The sequence below is a fragment of the Rhagoletis zephyria genome, unplaced genomic scaffold (assembly GCF_001687245.7).
Source record: "Rhagoletis zephyria isolate East Lansing unplaced genomic scaffold, Rhagoletis_zephyria_1.1 Rzeph_scaffold_00676, whole genome shotgun sequence".
Taxonomy (NCBI): Eukaryota; Metazoa; Arthropoda; class Insecta; order Diptera; family Tephritidae; genus Rhagoletis; species Rhagoletis zephyria.
Window position 1 is genome coordinate 55,588 of NW_016157760.1, and position 9,197 is coordinate 64,784.

The following is a 9,197-nucleotide window of genomic DNA, read 5'->3' on the forward strand; positions in this document are numbered from 1 at the left end:
AAAAAAGCAAACCCACAAAAAGAAACATATTTTACCTTCAACTGCGCCCAGTCTTCGTAGTTTTCCAAGAAAAGACACTCTATCAGGTGAAAACCAATTTTGCTAGAAAATGTTGGTTATAAATATAATTTAACTATTACAATTCAATAACTTGTTTTCACTTATTAAACAATTGTATTATTCACTTATTTTCGCAGACTAAACAGTTTATTATTCACTTCTTTTCACTTTTTCATAACGCGAAGACTATTTGGTTTATCGCGAAATGAAACTATGACAGCGCTTCAATACTGTGCTGCCACTTTGGCCTGTTTTGAAATGCTTTTACCGAAATTAAAATTGAATAGCCAAAAGTAAAACTTTAGAATCAAAAGATTAATACATTCAATTAAGATACTTTAAAGTTATATTTGGACGGTAGCTTGCATATAAAGTACCTTTTGCACATCTCAGCTGTTGTAGAAGGTTAACTGTTTAGTTGTATTAAGTACTAGCAGACCCGGCGAACTTCGTCCCGCCCAAAATTTTTATTTGTCTATTGAAACTTTTTGGTCCAACAGTTTCACCAACAATTCACGTTTACGATTTTCATTGCCACGTTCATCTGCTAAGATTATGGTTTGGTGGTCATTTGCCGCTTTAAATAACCTAAAGAAAGTGTTATATCCCTGAAGAAGTTCTTGAAATTCTCCAACTGTGCAGCATTTCATAGCACGGTTATTCGCAAAACGAAGTAAATTTGAAGAATTTTTTCCTCTTCACTCCCTGGCGGCAACAATGACCTGGTTCTATAGTGAATCTTTCCTAGAAGCTTTACAGTATAGTTGGTGGAAATTTCAAAATGGGTTTGAATCATTGTTCTACAGAAATGCAATATACATATACTTATTTCAGACGAAATACCTGAAAAGCTTGAACGCATAATAATATTGGAAAATCACATCCAATGGGCCAATCGTAACACAGGAGAGTTCGATATACTCAATGGTGCAACAGGTCGATTTAATCTGACATTCACGGCACCTTTTCTCACTTGGCTATTTTTATACCCGAGCGCACTTGTGCACAAGGGTATATTAATTTTGTTCACATAACGGTTGTTTGTAACAGCCAAAACGAATCGAGATAGATATAGACAAATGTATACATAAATGATCAGGATGAAAAAAGAAATCGATTAAGCCATGTCTGTCTGTCCGTCCGTCTGTCCGTCTGTCCGTCTGTCCGTCTGTCCGTGTACACGATAACTCGAGCAAAAATTGAGATATCTCAACGAAATTTGGTATGTAGGTTTCCCTTAATCCAAGGTAGGTTGGTATTGAAAATGGGCGAAATCGGACTTTAACCACGCCCACTTCCCATATAACGGTAATTTCCAGAAATACGAAAACTGCGATATTTTAGTAACTACTGAAGATAATTCACTCAAAATTGATATTTACAATAATTTTTAGACGAAAAATAAGAATATTATAAATTTTTGGAAAATGGGCGTAGCCACGCCCACTTATGGTTACATGTGTATATCTTGGTAACCGCTGCACCAATTTCTTCCAAACTTGGCACAGTTGTTGGCCTTCGCATAACATACCAAATGGCCGAAAATTTTCAAAATCGCTCAATAACCACGCCTACTTCCCATATAACGGTAATTTTCAGAAATACGAAAACTGCGATATTTTAGTAACTACTGAAGATAATTCACTCAAAATTGATATTTACAATAAGTTTTAGACGAAAAATAAGAATATTATAAATTTTTGGAAAATGGGCGTAGCCACGCCCACTTATGGTTACATGTGTATATCTTGGTAACCGCTGCACCAATTTCTTCCAAACTTGGCACAGTTGTTGGCCTTGGTACAGCATAAAAAACCGCCGAAACTTTTTAAAATCGGACAATAACCACGCCCACATCCCATATAACGGTAATTTAGAGAAATACAAAATCTTCGATAAATCATTAAATATTGAAGCTAATTTATTCAAAATTGATGCTTGCAACAATTCTTTACCAAGAAATACGTTTATGGTAAAATTTTGGAAAATGGGCGTGGCACCGCCCACTTATGATCACATATAAGTATATCGGTAACCGTTCTACCAATTTGTACCAAACTCGGTATGGTTATTGTACTTGCCACGTGTAAGCAAAACGTTGAAAATTATTGAAATCGGACTACAATAACGGCCGATTCTCATATAACGGTAAATTTAAGAAATGCTTGAAACTTCAATATTTCGAAATTGAAGGACGCTAATTTACTCAAAATTGATACACATACATACAGGTTTCGGAAGGGTGAAAAAACATATATTTAATACTTGCGCCGGGTATTTAATGTTCGGCTCCGCCCGAACTTAGACTTTCTTACTTGTTAGTAATAACTCGACTCCAGCGCCACTTGGCAGGACGTTTTTGCAATAGTATTGCTCTTACCATGACCAATACATATTTAAAATACTAGCCAAATCGAGTCATAAATAAAGTTTTTAGTAATAACTCAACTACAGCGCAACTGGCGGATTGAATTGTGAAACTAAACCATCCAGACACCTACTCAAACACACACAAAAAATTTCGTTAAAATCCGTACAATCATTTAGGAGGATTTCACTCACAAGAATGGTAAATACATTCAAAGATAGCTAAAAGTCGGTACGTTTGTAGGCCTCACGTCCCCTTTTCAAATAGCCCGAATTTTCTCCATGAGCATGGGCTTGATTTCTTATGCATACAAATCTCCATACGAAGTTCCAGTACTCTACGGGAGATGTCACGCCCCCTTTACCAATAGCTCCCATTTTTCTTCATGAGTATTGCGATTGATTTCATATATCTGCATACTAAGTTCTAATACTCTACCATGGACATTTCCAGAGATATGCAGTATGAAAATTTCGGTTTGTATGGGAGGTGCCACGCCCCCTTTTCCAATAGCTCAAATTTTTCTTCAGGATTATGCGATTGATTTCTTATATCTCTATACCAACCTTCAGAACTCTACCATGAGCACTTCCAGAGATATCCAGTATGAACAATTCGGTTTGTATTGGAGGTGCCACGCCTCCTTTTCCAATAGCTCCTATTTTTCTCATAGAGTATGCAATTAGTTTCGTATATTTCCATACCAAGTTGCAGAACTCTACCGTGAACACTTCCAGAGATACGTAGTGTGAAAAGTTTGGTTTGTATGGGAGGTGCCACGCCTCCTTTTTCAATAGCTCCAATTTTTCTCTAAGAGTATGCGATTGATTTCGTATATCTCCATACTAAGTTCCAGAACTCTACCGTTAACACTTCCAGAGATACGCAGTATGAAAAATTTGGTTTGTATGGGAGGTGCCACGCCCCCTTTTCCAATAGCTCCAATTTTTCTCCAAGAGTATGCGATTGATTTCGTATATCTCCATACCAAGATCCAGAACTCTACCATGAACACTTTCAGAGACATGTAGCATGAGAAATTCGGTTTGTATGGGAGGTTACACGCCCCTTTTTTCAATAGCTCAAATTTTTCTCCAAGAGTATGCGATTGGTTTCGTTTGTCTCCATACGAAGTTCCAGAACTCTATCATGAACACTTCCAGAGATATGGAGTTTGAAAAAATTCGGTTTGTATTGGAAGTGCCACGTCTCCTTTGCATACAGAATTTTTTTTAGCCGTAAACCATCCTTGAACACGGCAGGTGTCTGAAGTTTCATAATAATCGGTTCAGCCGTTCTTAAGCTTTGCGAACATATGTATATATCATTACTATATTTTGGATGTATCTGTTGTTTCTGATTGCCGCGAAAAAAACTTGCCTAGTGACGAATTCGCCCCTTGATATGGTGGTTGCTCAAAGCTATTTATATTCGAAATTGCATGAAAATTCGAAAACAGGATCCTATAAGCTTATCTAGTCAAAATGCTACCTACTTACAAAATTTTAATTAAATCGGACCATAATATTTTTCGAATAGATCGCTCCCTAGTCCACTTCCCGGAAAAAGGATCCTATATGCTAATCTAGGCAAAAAACTAAGTATGTACCAAATTATAAGCAAATCAGACCATAAATACAGTTTTTTTTCGAATAGATCGGTCTCTGGCCCACTTCACGGAAAGAACAGGATCCTATATGCTAATCTAGGCAAAAAGCTACCTATTACCAAATTTTTTGGCCTAAAACATGGTGGTTGCTGAAGGCTATTATTGTACAAAATTTCATGAAAGTCGGACCAGCCGTTCGCGAGTTTACCTGCTACAAAAAAAGGACTTCTCTTTATATAATTAGTATAAATTTAATAAATAAATTCTGATTTAGTATGTACTATTTGTTAAATATTTTACAACTATTTGTAGGTGTATTAAAGGGTATTCCAAAGTAATACTAAAAAACCGCTATTAGAAGAACAAAACAAGTTAGATCAAGTCGTATTAAGAAAAGATTTAGCTTCAATACTAATATAATAATATACTAGTATAAATACTTATATTAGCTAAAAGATAATATTTACCTAAAATCATAGTAAATTCTTGAATTAATCATTTCAATCAAATCAGTAACAAATTGTTTGCTATTGATTGCAATTTTAAATAAAATACTAGGGTTAGAAGTATTTTACTATAAGTTAAACTCGCTTTAGTGTTGAGGTATTTTTATTTTTAACAAGATTTCCAATTACATACGCACATACATTCATATTGATATTTTAAATAATTATTTGTCCACCTTTGATTTCTAAATTTACTAATATTACAAATAAATCGTCAATCTGGTAATGCTTGCATTCACTCTCGCTTTCATGTGGTTGCCATGGATGTCATCGATCATAAAACTCAAATTTGAATCTCTATCTGCGACATCCTTATGCCTAAGGCTATAGACCATTTAAAATACGGATTATATAAGTTCTTATAAGAAGGAATAATATGGAGTATAGTGACCTTATTATGAGGCTTATATATAATATAAAATAAACGCTGCAAACAGCACCGCTAGCGTATTCATTATTTCTTACAACTGCTTACACCATTTTTTGGAGGCTGTACAAACAAACTTAAGTATGTATAAATATAGGTACATAGCCGAATGCATGCGCGGAGTTTGCATAATCGGAAGTAATAATCATTTGTACTGAATTTCCTCTTACTCTGTATATGCCTAAATGTATGCAACCATTTGCAATAGGCTCGTTCCACGGTGACGGGTGTGATATTCCAACTCACGTTTTAAGGCTTAATTCTTAAACTGCAATATAAAATTTTTAAAACGAGTATTTTCCAATAGGTTTCCGAATGCACACAATGCCAAGAAACAAAATTCAAAAACTGTTTAATCCAGACGAGTTATACGAATTTAGTCACTGTGACGGGTATGACGAGTAGGCAAACCAAATTAGCTACTATTTACTGATATCAGTGTTTTTTCTGCTATTTATGTCTTCTGCTTATGGTCTTAAATAAATCGTTGTATAGTTAAAGAACCATTCTCAACATTTGCGCCAAAAATGCTTACCTCTATTGGAAATTATAGATTATATGTTCCAAATTCAAATGTGACGGCTGTGACTTGACGTTGTGACGGGTGTGACAAGTTGAGTGTGAATACATAAATATACATTATTAGACAACTAAACTAACTTTATTTCTCAAAAAATTTGATTTTACGAACACATAAAAGAATCTGCCACCTAAAGACGGGATAATCATTGATCGGACTCTTCATCTCCATTGTCACTCTGAGTAATTGTAAAGTTTTTTTTTTTTATACATATAGAATGAGGGTGTTACCTGCCAAACCGCGGCTATTACCTATCAAACCGTTTTAGATACTGTTTTGCACTGAGAGGTGAAGTAATCGTTTCCTTTTTTCCGTGACACCATAGCTTAAGTTTTCCCATCGCTCGAGCAACATATCTTTATGATTAGCTTTATCACCGCTGATCACAAAAAGATATATGATACATTTCAGATTAGCAGATAAGTAACGGTAGCAGTCCCTGGGCGAATTTATTGATATCACAATACTTTACAAGAGCGTATAATTGCTGACGAGTTTGTTAGCATATTTTAATTAATGGTAATAATATCCCGAGCTCCCGGGACTACCACTTTTAAGATTCCGAGATCACGGGATTCACAAAATGGTCCGGGATTGAATGCCTTAGTGGTTATTGTCCGATTTTGATAATTTTTGATAATCAGCCATTTGGTATGTTGTACCAAGGCCAAGTTTGGGAGAAATTTGTGAAGCGGTTACCAAGATATACACATGTAATCCAAAAATTTATAATATTCTTATTTTTCGTCTAAAAATCATTGTACATATAAATTTTGAGTGAATTGGCTTGAGTAGTTACTAAAATATCGCAGTTTTCGTATTTCTGATAACTACCGTTATATGGAAGGTAGGCGTGGTTATTGTCCGATTTTGCCCATTTTCAATGCCATCCGTTCTACGCCCGAAATAAGTAGGCGCACCAAGTTTCGTTAAGATATCTCAATTTTTACTCGAGTTATCGTGTGCAAGGACGGACGGACGGTCGGACGGACAGGCAGTCATCTCTTAATCGATTTCTCTTTTCATTCTGATCATTTATTATACATTTGTCCATATTTATCTCGATTCGTTTTGCCTATTACAAACAACCGTTATGTGAACAAAGTTATAATACCCTTGTGGACAAGTGCGCTCGGGTATAAAAATTGCCACCCATTTAAAAAATAATAATAATTATATAAAAGTTAAATCAAATATTACAAGATTGGTATCAAATTAAAGCTGATTGAGGAAGTCTTATACCAAACATGTGTTTAATATGTCTGCCATATATAAAACAAAACAGTTGCCAAAAGTTAAAAAATTGTTTTTAAAAAATGGAAAAAACTTTACACATGAGATTAAATAAAAAATCCAGCTCATTATGGAACAATAAAATCTTTGTTTGTTCAGATTAATTACACTATGAAAGTTGAAAATTTAAGCTAAGGTTGTGATAGTTGATGTTCCTTAATTGGGGCCTTTTCAATTGAAAGGCGTTCCACGTATTGCCAGATTGGCTCCAGGTTTCGAGATAACGGTATTAGAAAATTTGCTTGAATCTTAATTTTTTGGGAATAACTCTCCCAGTCTAAGGTCATTTTACTAAAATTTTGCATGTGACTATATTTTAATATTACTTTAACTATTTCTGAAAATCATCGAAATCGGTATACTATACATATGGCTCCCATAAAACTGATTGTTCACATGAGGCGTTCTACTAAAAAATTGATTAATAACACAGGTTTACAAAAAAAGTTTCTGCATATTGAACCAAACCTCTATATCCCTATGTTATTCGACGACCTGAATGCGAATACCGGGTCTGTTAGTCTACATCATGTCAGGTTCGAGGTCATTTGAAGGTCAAGTAGGGAAAACTTCATTGATTAAACCTTGGCATAACCCCTCGATGACCTTGAAGAATCAAGGGACATCCCCCTTTTAGGATTCAGCGACAACAAACATTTTTTTTATTGAATTAATTTTTTCCCCACTTGACCCACAAATGGCCTCGAACTTAACATTATTGAGGTTAACGGACCTCGGATTCGGGCGAGTCTAAAACCTCATATACATATATGGATTCTCAGGTTTATTCAGTAAATTTTGCCCTACTTGACCTTCAAATGACCTCGAAAATGACGTGATGGGGGCTAACGTACCTCGGATTCGCACTCAGCGCGTCGAATAACATAGGGATGTAGAGATTTGGTTAAATACGAAGAAACTTTTTGATGTTTACACATCTTTGGTTCCGGTAGGGGTAAAATTTGCGAAGCTGTAACGCATAGCTCAGCAGAAAATTTCGAAGAGCCAGCATGTGTATTGCAGCAGAAAATTTTTAATTTCATTAGAAGTACCCTGTGTTTACTTGCTATTGGCTCATTCCAAATGAAAGGAAAAGAAAACAAACTTAAGAATTTATTTCTAGTAAGTAAGAGTAAATAAATCTCACTTTCAAGACTGAAATTTCGAAATTTATAAAAAAATCAGATATTTTTATACTTTAGGTCGTACCATTTAGAAACTCAAATCAGAGGTTAATTTTCTTCAAAATTGACAAGACTGACTTTCGTAGTCTATTTTCTTTATTACAAGCTTCTTGCATTATTTAGATCGTCAGCGGAGAGAACCATTCGTCACCATTGTAAAAGTGTAATTTTTAAGTTTTTCGTGCAAGTACTAAATGTTTTATTATATATTGAAGCAAAGCATATATTAATGTCACGCCCGTCACCAAATACACAAAATAGTTATTTTTTGAAGGAAAACACATCTTAGACGGTGTAAAAAGCTTTCGAAAGTAACGCTATGATATAGGCGAATATGTGCGAATTGCTTTCAAGTGTTTATATGCTTTTCGTAAAAAGAACAGATTATGTTGGTCACGCACGTCACATGTCACTCTTCTTCTTTATTGGCGCTGTAACCGCCTAAGCGAGTTTGGCCGAGTCCAAAACAGCACGCCAGTCATTTCTCTTGTGTGCTAACTGACGCCAATTGAAAATGCCAGGTGAAGCCAAGTCCTTCTTCACCTGACCTTTTTTCAGAGCAGGAGCGTTTGTGTCCATTCGAACGACATGGCCAAGCCAGCGGAGCCGCTGAATTTTAATTCGCTGCACTATGTATAAATCGTTGTAAATAGTAAATTGTAAATCGTCTGCGATATTCGCCATCACCAACGCGTAAAGGTCCGTAAATCTTTCGCAGAATCTTTCTCTCGACTCCAAGAGCCGCCTCATCCGATGCTTTCATTGTCCATGCCTCCGCGCCATGCACCAGTACAGGCATGATGAGTGACTTATAGAGTGTGATCTTTGTACGACGAGAGAGGACTTTACTTCTCAATTGCCTACTCAGTCCAAAGTAGCACTTGTTGGCAAGTGTGATTCTCCGTTGGATTCGAGGCTGACATTATTATTGGTCTTAATTCTGGTTCCCAAATAAACGAAGTCGTCTAGTTTTTCAAACTTGTAGCTATCAACAGGGACGTGGGTGCCAAGACGCGTATGCTCTGACTGTTTGTGTGATGACAGGAGATACTTCGTTTTGTCCTCGTTCACCACCAAACGCATTCGCTTTGCTTCTCTATCCAATCCCGAGAAGGCAGAACAGACGTAGCCCTTGTTTTTACCGATAATATCGATGTCGTCGGCATACGC